General features: G+C 43.2%; 1 protein-coding gene across 3 annotated transcripts in view; it reads right to left on the bottom strand.

Annotated features, from left to right (window-relative positions):
* Positions 1 to 23,197, bottom strand: part of MOCS2 (molybdenum cofactor synthesis 2) — an 84,122-nt gene that overhangs the window by 39,679 nt on the left and 21,246 nt on the right. The window contains exon 5 of one of the 3 annotated variants that reach the window (XM_029577548.1): positions 2,795 to 2,920. The exons of the other annotated variants lie outside the window; for them this stretch is intronic. The gene's annotated coding sequence lies outside the window, so the exon portion shown is untranslated. Of the gene's footprint in view, positions 1 to 2,794; positions 2,921 to 23,197 lie in introns of those variants that run through there. 3 annotated transcript variants of the gene reach the window in all.

The raw sequence follows: 23,197 nt of genomic DNA, 5'->3' as shown, positions 1-23,197 counted from the left end.
CTGATTATTTGAATTTCCATAAACACTGCAAAGCTTGTTTTTTCTTTTTAGCATTTAAAAAAAAGGAGTATCAGTAGCTGTACAATAAAGTTTTGGTTTGTTGGTTACTGCTAGGTATTGTAAAATGCTAAGAAGGATTTTGTTTATGTAGTGCAACTGTGATTCTGTATGGTTTTATTTTGTTTGTATATAAATTTTTTTTTTTAATCTCTTACATTCTAAAAACCTGCCTAGAGTCTCTTATGAATTGGGAAGTATATAAATTGAATGAATAAATTAATAAATAAATGCTTGGCACTATCTAACCTGGCTATAAAATATGACATCATTAGAATCCATGGAAAACATGTTTTACAACATTTACAACCTGCGTGACAATATAATCTTAGAGCACTGCTTATATTTCCAGATGCATTATTAAAATAACCGTGCGTAACCTTAGTCAAACTGTAAATGACACCACATTTTGGTCAGTGGCACAGCCCTGAGGTGACTAGGCTTTTACAATGCAAATCAACTGAATCAGGTTTCCTTCTCCTTTTTCAAAGATAAGCAGCTGTTTAGCAAAGTAAAAATAAATTGTTCTTTTGTCACATCCAGAGATGATCGCGCTAATAAAATAACAAAAAAAAAAAATCAGGCTACAAATACATTTGCTTTAGAAAGAATCAACCAATATAAGGTATGTGCCCAATCCTCAATGCCATATAATATTAAAAGATTCACTTACACAACTGGCTATAAACATTTTTAATTGAAGTGGAAGTTTCCTGACCTTGTCCATCTGAACATCATTTAGAAAATGTAAGCTTGAAGTTTGAAAACACATTAAGATGCTGGTTATATGAATCACCTGATATGCTAAGATAATAAATCAACGATCAATTACGTGATCCCCAATGACTGAACTTTAACGCTGTGGCAAATTCAAATGTATCAACCAGAATGCCAAAGAGTGCACACTATATAAATAAGACGCTTACTTTTAGAGTTGACCAGTCATAATAGGCTTCATCGAGGGAGCAAGGTTGCTATATGACTCCACCTTATTTTTAATCATCCATCGTCGATATAACGGTACCAATGAGAAACATTCTTGAATTTAGGCGCTCCGTACAGGAATTTTTGTTCAAAAGCTGCAACATATAAATTTGCAACACTAGGGGCCATGGTCCCAGAATCAGAATCGCAATCAATCATAATCAATTTAACAGTTACACAAAATTCAGTTTTGCAAAAAGGTTTCTCATCTGTTCCGTACCAGCATTACGATCCATTTAAAACCAGATGTCAGTTATACCAATTTTTTAGGAAACTACAAATATCATTATATTTTGCACAACATGAAACAGGTTATGATCTCTCAGTTGTAGCACCAAAATCCCAGTGGCTTCCTCTGGGTATTTTTGATCCAGCTATCAAAACATTTATTGATTTGATTCTTGGAGATTTAAGCCTGTTAGAACAACATTCAATTTCTCCTCGTTACAATCTAGAGAAGAGAATATGGCATTAAAATCCTTGAGAGACGAAAAATCTGTCATTATCAAACAAGCAGATAAAGGTGGCGCTATAGTGCTTATGGATAAAGAAGACTACATTCACAAAGTAATGACACACTTAAGCGATTCAGCTAGCTATGTACAATTACAGCAAGATCCTACTCCTATGTTGAAAGTTACAATATCCACCGTTCTTGAAGAAGCCGTCCGTGATTCAAGGCTTCTTAACCCAAAGAGAACGTAGGTTTTTAACAAATGATTCACCTACAATACCCACCATATATATGGTTCCCAATAGTCCCCACTGTGGGTTCCATCCTTGAACCATTATCTGTTTTTGTTGATTATTTTTTGTAACCTTTCATACCTCAAAGCAGCTTCCTATTTAAAAGATACCAAACACATGCTCAACAATTTACAACAAATACATAACGCACAACATTCTATATGCGTAACTTTGGATATTCAAGCTCTCTACACTAATATACCACAAACAGCAGCTTTAACAATTGTGTTAGATACTTTGGAACAAAGACCACGACCTCATCGTATACCATCGGATTTCATCTTAAGGTTGGCACAATTAGCTCTCACTGAAAATTACTTAATTTTTTTAAATACTTTTTATAAGCAGATCCAAGGTACCGCCATGGAGCCACCATGGCCCCTAGTGTTGCAAATTTATACGTTGCAGATTTTGAACAAAAATTCCTGTTCGGAGCACCTGAATTCAAGAATGTTTCTCATTGGTACCATTATATTGACGATGGATGATTAAAAATAAGGCGGAGTCATATAGCAATCTTGCTCCCACAATGAAGTCTATTATGACTGGTCAACTCTAAAAGTAAGCGACTTATTTATATAGTGTGCACTCTTTGGCATTCTGGTTGTTACATGCTAAGATAATATACAGTAATCTACTTCTCCATGCTTATGTATTACGTAAAAATGCATCCTAAAGATTCAATTCCCATCCTGATACAGACATAAGTTCTTCAAAATATACCTTGTGGAACATACGCCCAAGTTACATAAATTTCTACTCATTAATGCTTAAAATGAAAGAAATAAGTGCTTTCTCTGCTCATATCTGGTATGATCAACCCCCAACCTCTCTTGCTTCCAGCAATGAATTATGTTTCTAAACATAGAAGAGCTCCGCTGATATATTGAATGGGACAGCCTTTAAGTTTTCAGAATCATTTTTGGTGAAATCAGTACTAAATACTTGAAAAGTTCTGACTTGATCCCATCCTCAGTCACAATATACAGAGAATAGGTTTACTAACCTATGAAAAGAGAGACTGCTCCACAACATGGAGAAACCACCACCTGAGATACTTCATCTGCAGACAATTTTTCAGGGGTCACTTTAATGAAGTCTTTTGCTTCTTCTGCACTTTTATTCATGGTTACTGTTAGTAGACAGAATTAAGATATTACCGGACTGATTTACCATGGGATCATTCTAGAAAATCTTTAAAAAGCAAAGACAAGCAGTGTAGAGTATAGTACTGCTAGCAAAGAAGCCTAATAGGTAAAAGTCTTGGGCCAAAGTGTAGAGAATGGCCTCGCCACACAGTGGTTAGAGTGGCGGGCTGAAAACCAGGGAAGCCAGGGTTCAAATCCCGCTGAAGTTCCTTGGGAGCTTGGGCAAGTCACATCACCATCCACTGCCTAAAGGTACAAACTTGGGGCCTTATTTATCAGACTGTGAGAATGCTGCTTACTTCATACAAACATGTTACAGTGGAAGAAATGGAAAATAATGGCCAGAATTTGTGATTATCATAATCTTTTGCTCGCTATTTCCTAGTCTCTAAATCAGGCACAATGAGAGTACATGAATGAGCTACATTACATGTAATGTCACTCATTGGCATGCAAAGGAGTAGTACAGCACAGAAAAAAATCTTCAACTGCTGCGCTACTCTGGGAAACTCTGCTACACTTTAAGGAGGTGTGGCTAATTTTCCTCACCTAGGGGCCGATGCAATAAAGTCGCGTAGAAAGCGGGCACTGAACAGTCTGTTTTCGTGACGGCCGTCCGACTGTCAATTTTTGTTTTTTTACTTTTATTTCTTTTATTTTTCATCCTACTTAACATCACAACAATATTAAGTAGGAGGCAGTACAGAAAAGCAGTTTTTTCTGCTTTTCTGTACTTTTTTGATGCACACAGCTATTAACGCCTGCTCCAGGCAGGCGTTAATAGATGACAGCTAAATGTGTGTCCGAGAAGCACATTTTTTATTTTACATCAGGAGTGAATTCCTAATGCATGCATTTGCATGTGATGATCGCTATTAGATTCACTCCGCGTTGGACGCACAATGAATATGCGATAATCCCCTTATTGCATTAGGAGACTGATTAGCGCTTATTCTACCCGTGTCCGACTGCAGGTTAACAGTGCGCTCAGCTCAGAGCACCATATTGAATCGGCTACTTGCCTAGCCACGCTGCCAGGGTGCCTTGTTAAAGAGGCTGAAAGGCCCTGTACAATCATCCCCCAGTCCCTCGTTCCAAAAAATATCTAATGGTATGCGGGCAACAGTGCCAGAGGGACAGGAACAAGTGAGGATCATGTCTGGTTGGTGTGTGTGTGTATATATATATATGTGTGTATGTGTCTGTGAATGTGTATGTCTGTGTGTGTGTCTGTCTCACTCTCTCTCTCTCTTTTATGGCCCAAGTACCGCTCTAGTGGTGGGTGGGTGCTTTTACAGGGCCATGCAGCCTCTTTAAAAGATGAAAGGCTTGAAATAATTGAATTTACTGGCTGTGGCAGCACAAGTAAAATCTTTGCAATATTTATTGAACTACAGTACTTGGTCTAGGGGTATGATTCTCATTTTGGGTGCAAGAGGTCCTGGATTCAAATTCCAAATGAGGCCTTTGCTTTGAACAGGTGCACTTCTGTGGTAGTGCTTCAAATCTCCACTGGGTGAAGGGACTGGTAGATCAGGCTTTTGTTAATACCAACAAAAAATACACATTGAAATGTCTGTATGCCAGAGCCAGAAGACTAAGTAAGATGGGAGACTTAGTATGTATATCCCATGTGTGTTGGGTAAGAGATAGGAATATACTACCATACACCTGGCCAGAATGATGAGATGGACGATGAAATGCTAAGAGAAATCAGGGAAGCTAACCAATGTGGCAGTGCAGTAATAATGGGAGATTTCAATTTACCCAGTATTGACTGGGTAAATGTACATCAGGACATGACAGAGACGTAAAGTTCCTGGATGGAATAAACGACTGCTTCATGGAACAATTGGTTCAGGAACCAATGAGAGAGGGTTGTTTTTTTTTAGATCTAATTCTTAGTGGAATGCAGGATTTGGAAAGAGAAGTAACAGTGGTGGGGCCACTTGGCAATAGTGATCATAACATGATCAAATTTGAACTAATGACTGGAAGGGGGACAATATGTAAATCTACAGCTCTAACACTAAATCTTCAAAAGGGAAACTTTAATAAAATGAGGAAAATAGTTAGAAAAAAGCTGAAAGGTGCAGTTGCAAAGGCATGGGCATTGTTTAAAAATACTATCTTAGAAGCACAGTCCAGATGTTTTCCCACGCATTAAGAAAGGTGGAAGGAAGGCAAACAATTACTTTCTTGATTAAAAGTCGAGGTGAAAGAGGCTTTTTTAGCCAAAAAAACATCTTTCAAAAACGGGAAGAAGGATTATCTAAAGAAAATAAGAAAAAGTATATGCTTTATCAAGTAAAGTGTAGAACATTGATAAGACAGGCTAAGAGAGAATTTAAAATGAAGTTAGCCGCAGAGGTAAAAACTCATAATTAAAACTTTTATTATTATTTTATTTATTTATGTGTTTTGTATGCCGACATTCCATGTGAAAATCACTAAATTCATAACTGTGTGCGGGTTAGACATTCATAAATAAATAATGAGAACAGAGTTAGATGTATCTACAGATTGTAACCTAGGGAAATATTTAGATACAATGTGTGGATTCAAAGACAGATATGTTTACGAAAACATAACTAGGTTAAGGGTGGGGGTAAAGATCAGTACATTTTAGGTTTTCTGACTCATGGAGAACTGGAGGCATCTGCCAGACTGTAGGCATTTTTGAATAGCCAGGTCTTCAACATGCTCTTGAATTTTGTATTCTCTGTTATAGTTCGTAGGTCCTCTGCATGGAGTTCCATAGTTTTGGCCCAGCTACTGAAATCGCTCTCTCTAATTTGCATCAGATAAGAGTTTTTTTATTGTTTGGATTTCTAGGAGGCCTTTGTTTTGTGATCTGAGCGTTCAAGATGGTTATATGTGGTTTAAATGTTACTCCCAACAGATCGTTATTCGGATTAATGTTATTGAAAATTTTGGTGAGAACTTTGTAGATTATTCCTGATTGTTCTGGGAGCCAATGTAGAGCGATCAGCATTGGGGTGATGTGGTCATATTTCCGTTTTCCAGACAATAGTCTAGCTGCAGCATTTTGCAGTAGTTGAAGAGGTTTTAGGTGACTGGATGGGATTTGCAGAAGTAGGGAATTACAGTAAACAAGGTTAGAGAATATTTGAGATTGTAAAATCGTTCTGAAATCTGCTGTGTTTAGAAGAGGTTTCAATCTGCTCAGGATTCGTAAGATGTAGAAACCAGATTTGATCAGTTTGCTAATAAGGGTTTTCATCGTTGTCAATTTGAACTCCTAGATCTCTCACTTGAGTTGATGGGTTAATTGGCAATTTCCGAGATCAGACCCTGGAGAAACAGATTTAGTTGGGTTTCGGCTCAGCCAGATTAATTCAGTTTTGTTGGGGTTCATCGATAGTTTTATTTGTGCAAGCTTTTTTTTTATTGTGACCATATATTCAGAGATAAGCAATGTTGTTTATCAAATGATTCTGTTAGTGTTAGTGGGATGTAAAATTGCAGATCGTCAGCAGATAGAAAGAAGAAATTTATTCCTAGTTCTGGTAGTAATTTGCATAGGGCAGCATGTATATATTAAATAGAGCTGCAGATAGTGCAGATCCTTGCGGAATGCCTGTATGGCATTGGAATGTATCAGATAAGTAATTGTTGAATTTAACTTGGAAAGATCTGTTTGTAAGGTATACGGTGAACCATTTAAGTACATTTCCTTCAATCCCTATGTTTCTCAGTTATTGGCAAAGTCTGCTGTGAGATCAATCAGCACCAGGCAGTATGATTCATTAGAATCAAAGCCCCATAATATAGGGTCAGTTAGGGATTGTAGGAGAGTTTCCGAGGAGCGAATTTTTCAAAATCTGAATTGGTTAGGATATCAGATTTTATTGTCTTCTAGATGAGATTCTAATTGGTTAAGAACTGCTTTTTTTAAATATATACAAAGCAGGAAACCTGCGAGGGAGTCAGTTGGACAGCTAGTTGACAGAGGGGTTAAAGGAACTCTTAGGGAAGATAAGGTCATTGTAGAAAGGAAAATTGGTTATTACCTGCTAATTTTCGTTCCTGTAATACCACAGATCTGTCCAGACCAGTGGGTTATATACTCCCACCAGCAGATGGAGGCAGAGAACGCACGGCTATATAAGTCTAGTGCCATCTGCAGCTCCTCAGTATTGGTCGTTCCCAAAGCAAAAAAACCACTGAAACCTCTATTCACCCTAAACAAGGCAAACTTCAAAAAGAAAACAGGAGGGTTGGATTCCCCCAAGGTTGAGAACCCTACCCCATCTCCATTAGTATTGGAATAAGGAGTACCTCCTTCAGAATTTCTTCAAAACCGTAGCTCCCCTAAGGGTCAGCCAATCTTTTGGCAGCCAAGTCTGGGCGGGCCTCTGGACTGATCTGTGGTATTACAGGAATGAAAATTAGCAGGTAATAACCAATTTTCCTTTCCTGGACATACCCAGATCAGTGGGATGTACCAAAGTCACACTACTCTGGGGGGGATCCCGAAAGACCCACTCGAAGCACTTGTTCCCCAAACTTGGAGTCCTCCGGCGCCTTATCATCCAAGCGGTAATGCTTGCAAAAGGTATGCAGAGAGGACCAAACCACAGCTCTACATATCTCCTGTAGCAAAACCAGTGGACATTCTGCCCAAGAGGCCGCTTGTGCCCGCGTCAAATGCGCTGTCAAGGCGACCGGAACTGCTCAGCCTTTGCAACCATATGCTGAAGCAATGGTCTCCTTCAGCCATCTAGACAGAGTGGCCTTGGACGCCTTGTCCCCTCGCCTAGGACCACCATACAGAACAAAAAATGATCCGATTTCCGGAAGGGATTGGTGATCTTCGAATAGCATCATAGGTCTCTTTCTGTTGTTGAATCGAGGGACCAGCCTGGGAAACCAGGGAGCTCTACAGACCGATTAATATGAAATGCGAACACCACCTTAGGCAGAAAGGATGGCACCGTGTGCAAGGACACTTTGCCCGCTGAAATCCACAAAACCGGATCCCGGCAGGACAGAGCCTGTAATCCCAAAATGCACTGAGCAAATACCCATTAAGAATGTCTTCAGAGTCAGATCCTTGAAACAAGCCTGACCTACTGACTCAAAGGGCGGTACACACAATGCCCATAGGACAAGGCTCAGGTTCCACTTTGGGCGCAGTTTCCGAACAGGCGGCATCAAATGCTTGACCTCATTAAGGAAGCAAACCACATCGGGGTGGCAGGCCAGGGATCTGCCATCTATTCGTCCCCTAAATCATCCCAGAGCGGAAACCTTAACTCGTAGGGAATTGTATGCTAGGTCCTTGGAGAGACTCTGCTGTACAAAACCAGAATATGAGGTACGGGCGCCGACCCCGGTCAGATCACCTGTTGCGCACACCAGGACTCAAACACCCTCCACACTCGCACGTACGCCCTGGAAGTGAAAGGGCGCCTGGCCTGAAGCAGTGTGGCAGTCACCGGCTCTGAATACCCCTTCAGCCGCAGACGCCGCCTCTCAAAGCCAAGCCGTGAGAGAGAAGTGATCCTCCCGATCCGAGAAGATGGGACCCTGACGCAACAGGTCCGGTAAATGCGCCAGCCGTAAGGGCTCATCTGTGGCTAGTCATACCAGATCTGCAAACCAAGGGCGATGTGGCCACTCCAGAGCCACCAGCATTTCCTGACCTCAGTGCTGTTCCACTCGTCTGAGGATTCGATCGATGAGAGGCCAAGGAGGAAAAGGAGGAAGAATCCTGGTCGGCCATTTGGACAACAGGGCGTCGAGACCTACCAACCCCATCTCCTTCCGTCGACTGAAAAAAAACGCGTTGTCTTCGTGTTAAGGAGGTTCGTCAAGAGGTCCAACTGAGGCGTCCCCCCTCTGGCACAAATGAGAATCCAAGCCTCTCTGGACAGCTCCCACTCCCCTGAATCCAGCTGTTGCCTGCTGAGGAAATCCACCTGGATGTTGTCCACGCCTGCCCCGTGTGAGGCAGCAATGCCCTCTCAGATGGCGTTAGGCTCAGGCAAAAAGTAGATGAGCTTCTCAGGCTACGGCAGGGCTCTTTGTACCACCCTGGCGGTAAAGGTACGCCACCGAGGTGGCATTGTCTGTAAATACTCGAACCATCTGACCCTGCACCAGATCCAAAAATGCTTCCAATGCCCTCGTTTCTAGGCAGTTGATGGACCAAGCTTGCTCTGACTCCAACCCCACACCCTGTGCTGCTCTGCCCAGGCAGACCGCACCCCAGCCTCGGAGGCTGGCGTCCGTGGACACTGTTACCCAGTCTGGGGTTTCAAGGGGCATTCCTCTCTGTAGATTGAAATGCACTAGCCACCAAGCCAGGCTGGATCTGGATTGCGAGGACAGGGGCAGTTGCACCTGATACTGCTCCGACACTGGGCTCCACCGGGACAGGAGTGCTTGCTGTAATGGCTTCAAGTGAGCAAACGCCCACGGGACGAGTTTTATTGTTGAGGCCATGGATCCCAGCAACTGTAGATAGTCCCAGGCCGTAGGAGTCTACGCTGTCCTTAAGCAATTCACCTGCTATTGCAATTTGCGCATCCGCTCCTCTGTCAGAAACACCTGGCCCAGACGAGCATCGAATCGAGCCCCTAGGTATTCCAGGACCTGGGAGGAAATCAGGTGATTCTCTGCAAGGTTGACTGCAGCAAGTGGATCACATGATGAATAGTCTGCTGACCATCTTCCTCCGACTTTGCCTGGAGGAGCTAGTCGTCGAGGTATGGGTGCACCAACTCTCCTTCCCGCTGAAGGGCTGCCGCAACTACCACCATAACCTTGGTGAAGGGTCGGGTGCCAATGCCAGCTTGAAGGGGAGCGCACGAGAACCGCAGGATCCGCTGATGATCACTCCGGAACGGGATATGGAGGTAGACCTCTGTGAGGTCCAAGGAGGCGAGAAACTCTCCCTTGTGCACCACCGCAATCACCGTGCACAGGATTTCCTTTTGAAAATGCGGGACTTTCAGACTCCAGTTCACTCTACCTGAGGCAACGGAGAGTAAAGGGACTTGCCCAAGATCACAAGGAGCAACAGTCGGACTTGAACCCTGGTGTCCCGGTTTGTAGCCTGCTGCTCTAACCACTAGGCCAGGGGTTCTCCTGTTGGAGGTCCAGAATGGGACAAAAAAATCCCCTCTTTTTTTGGCACCACAACTGGAACTGGAACGATGGCCTGCAGGCTTATCAGATGGCGTAGCGTGGATTCCACCTCTGTTTGCTAGATTAGGGACGAATAGCGCGATACCAGGAAGGCGCCTCTGGGAGGGTGAGCGTAACCTACACGGATCACTAGCAGTACCCACTGGTCAGTCGTAATTCTTGCCTACTCCTTAAAGAATTGGGACAGCTGTCCCCCTACCACCACCTCCTGGAAATGGGTGCTCCTGAGTTCATTGGGAGACTTTGCCCATTCCCTTTGGATTCTCCCAGTGACTTTACCAGCTGGTCCAAGTCCTTGCTAAAGAGCAACTTCCCCCTGAAGGGAAGATTACATAAACATGCTCTAGAAAAAAGTCAGCCAACCAATTTCGGAGCCACAGCAGTCGTCAGGCCGCCTCTGAAGAGGCCATGGAACACGCCGAAGTCCGAATCAGGTCACACAGGGCATCCGCCATGTAAGCCACCCCTCCGTGCCTGGGACATGATCCCCGAGGCAGCCAGGTCCTGTGGTTGCAGAATCCAACACAGGCAAGCGCGCTGCAACAAACTGGCACATATAGCCGCTCTGAGGTTCAAGCCGAGACTTCAACAAGGCATTTCAGGTGAGCATATTCCATATGCAGTACTGCTGTATAAAGTACCACGCACTATCCAACTGCGCCACTGGAGCCCTAATATTCGATCCTGGGCATCCTTCAGGGCCGCCGAACCTGCCTTGGGGGTCCGTAAGGACTCCAAATACTCCTCTGACAGCGGCTACAGCTTGGCCATGGCCCATCCTACCTTGAGCCCTGCCACTGGGACATCCCATTCCCTGCTGATAAGCTTCTGAATTTTCTTTGGAATTAGGAAAGCCAAGGGAGATCCTCACAGCCTGTCCAACGCTGGGTTGACCCCTTTGTTGTCAGAATCCTCCTGTGACAGTTTGAGCCCCAATTCCTCCAGCACCTGGGGAATAAGGGGCTAAAACAGCCTGACCACCCGAGGGTCATGACCCCCCCAAGGGGCGTCCAGTAACAACGGATCGTCCCCGCCGGCCTCTGGGTCCGGATCAGAGTCAGAGTTACCCTGAGGCGTGGCTGCCCGGAGAAGGCAGAACATGAGTCTTCAGATGCTTGGCAGAGCCACCAGCGCTGTCCTGAGACTTCCTCTTTGCCGCCTTCCTAGCCAGGAAGGTCTTGAGCATTAGTAGCACAAACTCTGGGGAAAAACCACTAGGTCCCACATACTTGTTACTGGAATCTGAAGCTGTATCCTTCGGGTCTCCCTGGCCCGGTTCTACTAGTGCTGGGGAAAACGAAGAAAGCGGGGGGGGGGGGGGGGGGGGGGGAGGGATGACTTCCTAACCTTCCTTCCCCTGGGTAACCTTCGACCCCGGGGATTTAACTTTCATTCTTGCTCTTCCCCCAAGCAAGCTCTTAGGCCAGGGGTCAGGAACCTTTTTGGCTGAGAGAGCCATGAATGCCACATATTTTAAAATGTAATTCCATGAGAGCCATACAATATGTTTAAAACTAAATACAAGTAAATGTGTGCATTTTATATAAGATCACACTTTTAAAGTACAATAAATCTCTGAAAATATTACACCAGGCCTTAAGACAGCAATACATCTCCTATTAGGAAAACGGACCAAGTCAGGCTGCTATAGAGTCCTACACAGAAACTACACGCCAGCAGAAAACCTCACCTGAATCACGTGCTGACCCTCACCTAACATAGAATAAAGAGACCAAAACGCATAACAAGAAGCATGCAGACAAAAACTGAATTGGAAACTGCAACAAGCCAGAGTCTCTGTATGCAGTGTAACAAAGGAAAAAAGAAACATCACACATCCTTATAAAACAAATCAAGAAATATAAAATCATCAGCAGTAAAACTGTACTAACAAAAAGAACATATTTCAAAACAGCTGATGAGTGGAATATCCAATAATTAAAAACTCATATAAAAAATTTCCAGATACCAACAAAATATTTCAAAATAGCAGACACAAAGACCCAGTAATGAAAAATAATAAGGATACAAAAAATGTTTTGCTCTGCATACCTGGGAACGTTTGATATCCAGGTGTCCTGAGATTGTTCTGAATTAGCAGGAGGAGGGGTGGTTTGCTTGGAACTTTCTCCTCTCAGTCACATACCAGCGCTCTCTCTCACACTGGCTCTCAATTACACACCTATACACACATGCTCTCAGTCACTCACATATACACATGCTTTTTCTCTCTCACTTATATAGGCTCTTAATTACACATTTACACACATGCTGTCTATCTTTTCACACTTACACACACACACAGGCTTTCAATCACATAAATACATGCTGTCTTTTTCTCTCACACACAGACTCTCATTCACATGCTTACAAACATGCTCTCTTTCTCTCATTTACACACAGGCACTCATTTACATACTCACATGCTCCATCACCTAAACCAGCTCTCAATTACACACAGACATACATGCTCTCTCTTACTTATACACACAGGCTCTTAATCATACATACACATGATCTCTCTCACACACAAAGGATCTCAATCATACACACATACTCTTTCACACAAACAGGTTTTCAATCACAAACTTACACATACAGGTTCCCAATCGTAAACTTACATTCATGCTCTCTCTCTCACAGGCAGGCTCTCAATCACAGACATACTCTCTTTCACATATACAAGCTCTCAATCATTCACATACATGCTATCTCACTCACACACAAAGGATCTCCAACACACATGCTTGCTCGCTCATTCACTCTCTCTCTCCCCCACCCCCACCCTGGGAACTTGCGGCAGCAGCAGCCTCCTCCCAACGTTAATCTCCTTCATTTTCAGCCCTCGCGGAGGAGGAGTCCCATCGGCCGCGGTTGAAGCTCTTCTTTATTTTCCTCCGAGCCGCGCTGCACAGTCTTCTTTTCGTCGGACCGACGCTGACCACACTAGTGTGGTCTCTTCTTCCCGCGCACGCACCCGCTGCTCACCACTTCCTCTTCCGGGCCGTGGGGGGGGGGGGCGGGAAGAAGAGAGCATGCCGGTGCCGCCAACTCCAGCTATTCTGCTGCGTTCCGCCCGGGCTGACAGCATTTTAAGCCCGGGCGGAGGAGGAGTCCCATTGGCCGCGGTTGAAGCTCTTCTTTATTTTCCTCCAAGCCGTGCTGCACAGTCTTCTTTTCGTCGGACAGACACCGACCACAGTAGCGTGGTCTCTTCTTCCCGCACACGCACCCGCTGCTCACCACTTCCTCTTCCGGCCGCCGGGGGGGGGGGGGGGGGGCGGGAAGAAGAGAGCACGCCGGTGCCGCCGACTCCAGCTATTCTGCCGCGTTCCGCCCAGGCTGACAGCATTTTAAGCCCGGGCGGAGGAGGACCGGGGAGCAGCTGGGTCAGCGGGGGACTGGAAAGTGTGGCGACACACTGATTTAGTAGATTTGTCTGCGAGCCAGATGCAGCCATCAAAAGAGCCATATCTGGCTCGCGAGCCATGGGTTCCCGACCCCTGTCTTAGGCCTTCTGGGCTTCTGACTCTTGGCAGATGACCCCCTTCCTCTCCGCAGCAAGAGGCACAGAGAGAGAGAGCATCCAACTCTAAAAACCAGGCCACAGGCCCTACAAACCTTCACCAGAGCATTTTCAGACATGGCAGTCCTTTCCCCAGCTCCACTGGGTTCCCAGAAGCAAGAAAATGGGTCGAGCTGAGCACTAGCAAAAAAACCAAAAAAAAAACCAAAATGGCTCCAAGCCTAAGTTCAGCGCTCCGCGGAGGAGGAAGGAAACAGATAAAAAGCACTGCAAACCTCCGGTTTAACTGCCTAGACCCTTAGAATGCCTGCCCTGAAGCTAAAAAATGCCCAGGAGATACTTCCTCGACCCAAGGAGGCTCCGGGTACTAAGATGCTGCTCCTCCTCCCCCAGCTGAGCACTGCCTAAAATGGAAAGCCTCAGAGAAAAGCCCCTGCAGAGAAAAAAAACTGAAGGCAAGAATTTCATTTCCTTTTTTTTTTTAACTCTGTAAGTAACAATAAAAGATCCCCACAGGGGTACTTTCCTTTAGGAGGCGCTGGAAGAGAACTTTGGGGCATGGAGGGAACCAGTCCCCTGGCTATCCAACTCTCCGGAATCCAAGGGCTCTACAGCCTGGGATGTCAAACCCCCCGTTCGCCCTGCTTCACCCAAGGGATGGCCCGTGATCGGGACCTCACATCTCGGGAAGCCCTGCAAAAAACTCAGTCTAGAGCTGCAGGATGCACGACCACCATCTGCTGGAGATAGAGAAATACTGAGGGGCTGCAGATGGCACTAGAGTTATATAGCCGTGCCTCCAGAGTTTTGTTCTCTGCCTCCATTTGTTGGTGGGAGTATATAACCCACTGGTCTGGTCTGATCTGGGTAAGACTTCATTTTTGCTTCTGTGTTTACTAATGAGGATGTTGGGGAGAAACTGGTTCCAGAGATGGTTTTCAAGGGTGATGATTCAGATGAACTGAACCAAATCACTGTGAACCTGGAAGATGTAGTAGGCCAGATTGACAAACTAAAAAGAGAAGTAAATCAGCTGGACCAATGATCTGTATTCTATCATAAGAACATGCCATACTGGGGCAGAACAAGGGTCCATCAAGCCCAGCATCCTGTCTCCAACAGTGGCCAATCCAGGCCATAAGAAACCTGGCAAGTACCCAAAAACTAAGTCTATTTCATATTACCGATGCTAGTAATAGCAGTGGCTATTTTGTAAGTCAACTTAATTAATAGCAGGTAATGGACTTCTCCAAGAACTTATCCGATCCTTTTTTAAATACAGCTATACTAACTGAACTAACCACGTCCTCTGGCAACAAATTCCAGAGTTTAATTGTGCACTGAGTGAAGAAGAACTTTCTCCAATTAGTTTTAAATGTGCCACATGCTAACTTCATAGAGTGCCCCTTAGTCTTTCTATTATCTGAAAGACTCAATAACCGATTCACATCTACCCGTTCTAGACCTCTCATGATTTTAAACACCTCTATCATATGCCCCCCTCAACCGTCTCTTCTCCAAGCTGAAAAGTCCTAACCTCTTTAGTCTTTCCTCATAGGGGAGCTGTTCCATTCCCCTTATCATTTGGTCGTCCTTCTCTGTACCTTCTCCATCGCAATTATAGCTTTTTTGAGATGCGGCGACCAGAATTGTACACAGTATTCAAGGTGGGGTCTCACCATGGAGCGATACAAAGGTATTATGACATTTTCCATTTTATTCACCATTCCCTTCCTAATAATTCCCAACATTCTGTTTGCTTTTTTGACTGCCGCAGCACACTGAACCGACGATTTCAATGTGTTATCCACTATAACGCCTAGATCTCTTTCTTGAGTGGTAGCACCTTATATGGAACCTAACATTGTGTAACTATAGCATGGGCTATTTTTCCCTATATGCATCACCTTGCACTTATCCACATTAAATTTCATCTGCCATTTTGATGCCCAATTTTCCAGTCTTACAAGGTCTTCCTGCAAGTTATCACAGTCTGCTTGTGATTTAACTACTCTGAAGATGGGTTCCCGACCCCTGTCTTAGGCCTTCTGACTCTTGTATCATCTGCAAATCTGATTACCTCACTCGTCATATTTCTTTCTAGATCATTTATAAATATATTGAAAAGTAAGGGTCCCAATACAGATCCCTGAGGCACTGCCCACTCCCTTCCACTGAGAAAATTGTCCATTTAATCCTACATTGTTTCCTGTCTTTTAGCCAGTTTGTAATCCACGAAAGGACATCACCACCTATCCCATGACTTTTCACTTTTCCTAGAAGCCTCTCATGAGAAACTTTGTCAAACACCTTCTGAAAATCCAAGTACACTACATCTACCGGTTCACCATTATCCACATGTTTATTAACTCCTTCAAAAAGGTGAAGCAGATTTGTGAGGCAAGTCTTGCCTTGGTTAAAGCCATGCTGACTTTGTTCCATTAAACCATTTCTTTCTATATGTTCTGTGATTTTGATGCTTAGAACACTTTCCACTATTTTTCCTGGCACTGAAGTGAGGCTAACTGATCTGTAGTTTCCCGGATTGCCCCTGGAGACTGGAGGATTAGCTATCCTCCAGTCTTCAGGTACAATGGATGATTTTAATGATAGGTTACAAATTTTTACTAATAGGTCTGAAATTTCATTTTTTAGTTCCTTCAGAACCCTGGGTTCTATACCATCCAGTCCAAGTGATTTACTACTCTTCAGTTTGTCAATCAGGCCTACCACATCTTCTAGGTTCACCGTGATTTGGTTCAGTCCATCTGAATCATTACCCATGATAACCTTCTCCGGAACGGGTATCTCCCCAACATACTCTTTAGTAAACACCAAAGCAAATAAATCATTTAATCTTTCCGCGATGGCCTTATCTTCTCTAAGTGCCCCTTTAACCCCTCAATCATCTAACGGTCCAACTGACTCCCTCACAGGCTTTCTGCTTCGGATATATTTTAAAAAGTTTTTACTGTGAGTTTTTGCCTCTATGGCCAACTTCTTTTCAAATTCTCTCTTAGCCTGTCTTATCAATGTCTTACATTTAACTTGCCAACGCTTATGCATTATCCTATTTTCTTCTGTTGGATCCTTCTTCCAAATTTTGAAGGAAGATCTTTTGGCTAAAATAGCTTCTTTCGAGAGAGATCCAAGATGGCTCCCTGAGCTGTCGCATACGCAGACGCTCTCGAATTTTTCCTGTTTTCTTTGCTTTTCCTAAAACAATTGGAATGCCTCACAAGAGAAACGGTAAAGTGAGGGTATACCCACCCGAGCCCTCACTTCCAATCGGGCAGTGTGTAATTTCCCAGTATGCGACGCCAATACCACAATTAGGGGTCTTAAGCCCCACTGGCGGGACTGGAGCAGGAGTAACGTCGCCGCCTGGGGAGATATCACTGACCCTACCAGAGTTGCAAGAACAGCCGAGAGCTACCCCTCCAAGCCCCACCGAGCATACTGAGTCGCCTGTGGATGATGTCACAGTTCCGACTCAACTGGGTGGATGTCTCGATGAGGCAGCGGACCAGGAGAGTTTTCTACCTCCCCCCACGACTCCGAGGAAGCCGGCACATATTGGAGAGGGCGCCGAGAGAGTACCACAGGGACTATCAGCGGGAGAAGGAGAAAGTGAGGTAATGGGAGGTTTGAAATGCTCCCTTCAGGTAATAAGACCGGCTGTAATAACTATGGAGTCCCTTTGGGATTTGATAGTGGGGATGACCAAGGTAGTTAATGAATATACCCGAAAAACGGATGAAAACTCCTTGAAAATAACTTCCTTGGAAAATCAAGTTAAGATAAAGAATGAAGAACAAACTAAAGATTTAGCACAAGTGAAAAATGATTTAAAACAACTTACTGAATCAAGTGCGGCGTCTATGAAGGAACAAGCAGTTTCAATGCGGAGACTTGAAACTGTGGAGAATTATTTAAGGCAATTAAATATAAGGGTCTTGAATTTTCCCAAGGTAGTTGGTGAAGTACCGTTAATAACATTTAAAAGGTATCTAAAGGAAATTTTAAAGATCCCGGAAGAGCAGAAACCAATGCCGAAGAAAATCCTATTCCTGAAACAAAGACAAAGCCAAATTCTGATATCCCTGATAGGGGATATGGGAGACTTTGAGAACTTGTCTGAGTATCTAGAAAGTTAGGTCTTGAAGTGCTGGAAAGATCGGTCTTGTTTGTTTCATAATATTCTGAGTATGATAAAGCTTTAATTATGAAGTATTACTTCAAAGTAATAAACGTTACCTATCTAGGAGGGCTAATCCTTATATTTCCTGATTTATCCAGAGTAACTCAGTTACACAGGAAAGATTTCTTAAAAATGCGCCCAGAGGCTCGTGCACTGGGCGCGGAATTTCTTTTGAGATATCCAGCAAGATGTGTAATAAAATACTCTGGAAATGTCTATGTGTTTTGTAATCCTGAGCATTTAAGGGAGTACTTAAACGCCAAGATAGTTAACACCGTGAATTAAAAGATATGCTCGTGCAGAATTAGTGATGGTATAACAGGAGAGTTTTGCCTTTATTAATTTGTTTTCAATTTAACTCCTCTTGTGATCTATCTCTCTCCCACAATATTTCCTGGGAAAATGTGACAGTTAATGTATTTCCATTCCAACTCCTCGCTTCAGCCCCCTCATACAGCCCAAATCTCTCATGCTAGAGACCTCGGAGTAATCCTTGACAATCGCTTAAATTTAAAGAAATACATTAACAACATGACAAAGGAAGGCTTCTACAAACTGCAAGTCCTAAAAAGGCTCAAACCCCTCCTGTTTTTCCATGACTTCAGGACTGTCCTCCAAGCCACGCTCTTTGCCAAGATTGACTACTGCAACACACTCCTTCTGGGGCTTCCACTCTCCTCCACTAAACCTTTGCAGATGCTCCAGAATGCAGCAGCTAGAGTCTTGTCTAATACAAACCGCAGACAGCACATCTCCCCCATCTTAAAGAACCTTCATTGGCTTCCAATAAATTATAGAATCTTACACAAATCCCTTACCATAATCCACAAAACGATCCACAAACACCACCCACTGGACCTCCAATTCCCCCTCAAACTCCATTCCTCATCCAGACCCATCAGAGAATCATACAGAGGATCTCTCCATGTGCCTCCTAACAAAACTTCATGCCACACCGCAACCAAAGAATGAGCATTCTCGATAGCAGGACCCACTATTTGGAACAATTTACCTCCTGACCTCAGACAGGAACCCTGCCTACAAACATTTCGAAAAAAACTTAAAACCTGGCTATTTTGCCAAGCTTTCCCTTAATCTATTCAATTTCGGAACTCTACATCTCAAGCCTACCTGTCATCTTACATAGCGAATTCCTTTAATCACAATGGTTATCCCTCTCTACTTCTCTTTCTTCTAATCCCAAGTTTGATCTCCTTGTTATATGCAACTTTCTACCTCCTCTGATTATTCTACTGTTAAATGGTTGATAAAATGTTTACCCCTTGTTTCATGTAAACCGATTTGATATGACCCCTGTCATGAAGGTCGGTATATAAAAAGAATTAAATAAATAAATAAATAAATAAATAAATAAGTGGAATATATTTTCTTATGTGTTAACCTTTTGCTGAATTTCTAAGCAAAGTTATCTTTGTTTGTTATTATAAAATGTAATAATCATTAAATTAAAAAAAAAACACGCTTCTTTCACCTCCCCTTTTAACCATGCCGGTAATCGTTTTGCCTTCTTTCCACCTTCTTTAATGTGTGGAATACATCTGGACTGTATTTCTAGGATGGTATTTTCTAAGAATGACTACGCCTCTTGTACACTTTTTACGTTTCTAGCTGCTCCTTTCAGTTTTTTTCTTACAATTTTTTTCATTTTATCAAAGTTTCCCTTTGAAAAGTTTAACATGAGAGCCATGGATTTGCTTACTGGCCCCCATCCAGTCATTAATTCAAATTTGATCATATTATGATCAATATTGCCAAGCGGCCCCACCACCATTACCTCTCTCACCAAATCCTGTCCTCCACTGAGAATTAGATCTAAAATTGCTCCCTCTCGTCGGTTCCTGGATCAATTGCTCCATAAAAACGTCATTTATTCCATCCAGGAACTTTATATCTCTAGCATGTACCGATGATAAATTTACCCAGTCAATATTGGGGTAATTGAAGTCTCCCATTATTACCGCACTACCAATTTGGTTAGCTTCCCTAATTTCTCTTAGCATTTCACTATAAGTCTCAATATCTTGACCGTGGACGGTAGTATACTCCTATCACTATAGTCTTCCCTGACACACATGGGATTTCTACCCATAAAGATTCAATTGTGCATTTAGTCTCATGCAGGATGTTTATCCTGTTGGACTCTATGCCATCCTGGACATAAAGCGCCACACCGCCTCCCGGGTGCTCCTCTCTGTCAATGCGATATAATTTGTACCCCGGTATAGCATTGTCCCATTGGTTGTCCTCCTTCCACCATGTCTCTGAGATGCCAATTAAGTCTATGTCATCATTCACTGCTATACATTCTAATTCTCCCATCTTACTTCTTAGACTTCTGGCATTAGCATACAAACATTTCAAAGTGGTTTTTGTTTGTATTTTCATTCTGCTTTTTAATTGATAGGGATAAGTTAGAATTTTTTAGCTTAGCTGAGTTTTTAGTTACAGGCACTTGGACTACTTTTCTTATAATTGGAACCTCACTGTCGGGATACCCTAATTCTAATGCATTATTAGTATCCTTTGAAGATACCTCTCTCCGAACCATGCACTGCTAAGTGACTGTCGGCTTTCCCCATTGTTCTAGTTTAAAAGCTGCTCTATCTCCTTTTTAAAAGTTAGCACCAGCAGTCTGGTTCCACCCTGGTTAAGGTGGAGCCCATCCCTTCGGAAGAGACTCCCCCTTCCCCAAAAGGTTCCCCAGTTCTAACAAAACTGAATCCCTCTTCCTTGCACCATCGTCTCATCCAAGCATTGAGACTCCGGAGCTCTGCCTGCCTCTGGTGAACTGCGCGTGGAACAGGGAGCATTTCAGAGAATGCTACCCTGGAGGTTCTGGATTTAAGCTTTCTACCTAAGAGTCTAAATTTGGCTTCCAGAACCTCCCTCCCACATTTTCCGATGTCGTTGGTGCCCACATGTACCACAACAGCCGGCTCCTCCCCAGCACTGTCTAAAATCCTATCTAGGTGACACGTGAGGTCCGCCACCTTCGCAGCAAGTAGGCAAGTTACCAGGCGATGCTCACGCTCATCAGCCACCCAGCTGTCTACATTCATAATAATCGAATCACCAACTATGACGTCCGACCTAACCCTTCCCTCCTAGGAAGTAGGCCTTGGGGAGATATCATTGGTGCAAAAGGACAATGCATCACCTGGAGAGCAGGTCCTTGCTACAGGATCCTTTCCTGCTGCATCAGGTTGATGCTCTCCAGTCATGAGACCTTCTTCCTCCAAGGCAGCACCAGGGCTGCCAGTCTGAAGTTGGGAGTTGGCTACTATGTCCCTGAAGGTCTCATCTATATACCTCTGTCTGCCTCAGATTCTCCAGGTCTGCCACTCTAGCCTCCAGAGATCGGACTCATTCTCTGAGAGCCAGGAGCTCTTTGCATCTCATGCACATGTACAATTTCTCACCGGCGGGTAAAAAATCATACATGTGACACTCGATACAAAAGACTGGGACGTTCCCCTCTTGCTGCTGGACTGCTGCCTTCATCTCAAATTTGTTCAGTTCCTACTTAAGTTTTAGGTTGCTATGGGAGTAGGAATGTGTCTAATTAATGTCATTTAAATGTATTAGTGAATTCACTATATGTCTAGTAGTGGCCTACAGGGGAATGATCAAACTCTCAATAAGGTGTTTTTTTATTTTTTTTTTAAAGTGGCACCTGCCTATAAATTAAAAGGATGAGTTAGGGGTGGGTTGGGAAATACAAACAGTCTAACTTCAGTTAGTCAGCCAGAGTGACTCACTGCTCTCTTGATTAACAAATGTTGGTACCTAATCAAACCAAATCACACTACCTCAACACTTTTCCACTTTTAAAAATAAACAGACTATCTACTGCTTATTAGCGGCCTTACTGACTATTTAAAAATACAGTCTAATTTCTGTTTATTTGCTGCCTTACTGACTATTAAAAGCACAAACACACTAAATAATATTGCCAAATAGTTAACTTTGCCCCAATACTTTAAAAAAAAGACAATGTCCTACGCAAAAACTTACTGATTCCTTTCAGCCACCAGCAAGGTGATGCTCTACTCTCAGTGCTCCCACTGGAGCACTATCATTAAAATCATCCATTATATCTGAAGACTAGAGGGTGGCCAATGTAACCTCAATATTTAAAAACGGCTCCAGGGATAATCCGGGAAACTATAGACTGGTGAGCCTGACTTCAGTGTTGGGAGAAATAGTGGAAACTATTCTAAAGTTCAAAATCACAGAGCACATAGAAAGACGTGGTTTAATGGGACACAGTCAGCATGTATTTATCCAAGGGAAGTCTTGCCTCACAAATCTGCTTCATTTTTTTGAAAGGGCTAAACATGTGGATAAAGGTGAACCGGAAAATGTAGTGTATTTGGATTTTCAGAAGGCCTTTGACAAAGTCCCTCATGAGAGGCTTCTAAGAAAACTAAAAAGTCTTGGGATAAGAGGTAATGTCCTTTCGTGTATTACAAATTGGTTAAAAGGCAAGAAACAGAGAATAGGATTAAATGGTCAATTTTCTTAGTAGAGAAGGGTAAACAGTGGAGTGCCTCAGGGATCTATACTTGGACTGGTGCTTTTTAATATATTTATATAAATGATCAGGAAAGGAATATGATGAATGAGCTACTCAAATTTGCAGATGATACAAACATTTTCAGAGTAGTTAAATCACAAGCAGATTGTGATAAAATGTGGGGAGGACCTTGTGAGACTGGAAGATTGAACATCCAAATGGCAGATGAAATTTAATGTGGACAAGCGTAAAGTGATGTTTATAGTGAAAAATAACCCATGCTGTTGTTACATGATGATAGGTTCCATAATAGGAGCTACCAACCAGGAAAAAGATCTAGGCATCATAGTGCATAATACATTGAAATTGTCGGCTCAGTATGTTGCGGCAGTCAAAAAACGCAAACAGAATGTTAGGAATTATTAGGAAGGGAATGGTGAATAGAATGGAAAATGTCGTAATGCCTCTGTATCGCTCCATGGTGAGACCGCACTTTGAGTACTGTGTACAATTCTGGTTGCCGCATCTCAAAAAAAGATATAGTTGTAGTGGAGAAGGTACAGAGAAGGGTGTCAAAACGATAAAGGGGATAGAAAGGCTCCCATATGAGGAAAGGCTAAAGAGGTTAGGGCTGTTCAGCTTGAAGAAGATATGATAGAGGTCTATAAAATCATGAGAGGTCTAGAATGGGTAAATTTGAATTGGTTATTTACTCTTCGGATAACAGAAGGACTAGGGGGCACTCCAGGAAGTTAGCAAGTAGCACATTTAAAACAAATTGGAGAAAATTATCTCATTCATGTACAATTAAGCTCTGTAAC

The sequence above is a fragment of the Rhinatrema bivittatum genome, chromosome 1, assembly GCF_901001135.1.
Source record: "Rhinatrema bivittatum chromosome 1, aRhiBiv1.1, whole genome shotgun sequence".
Classification (NCBI taxonomy): Eukaryota; Metazoa; Chordata; class Amphibia; order Gymnophiona; family Rhinatrematidae; genus Rhinatrema; species Rhinatrema bivittatum.
Note: the sequence above shows the minus strand (reverse complement) of the source record. Positions and strands in the feature narration are given on the sequence as shown.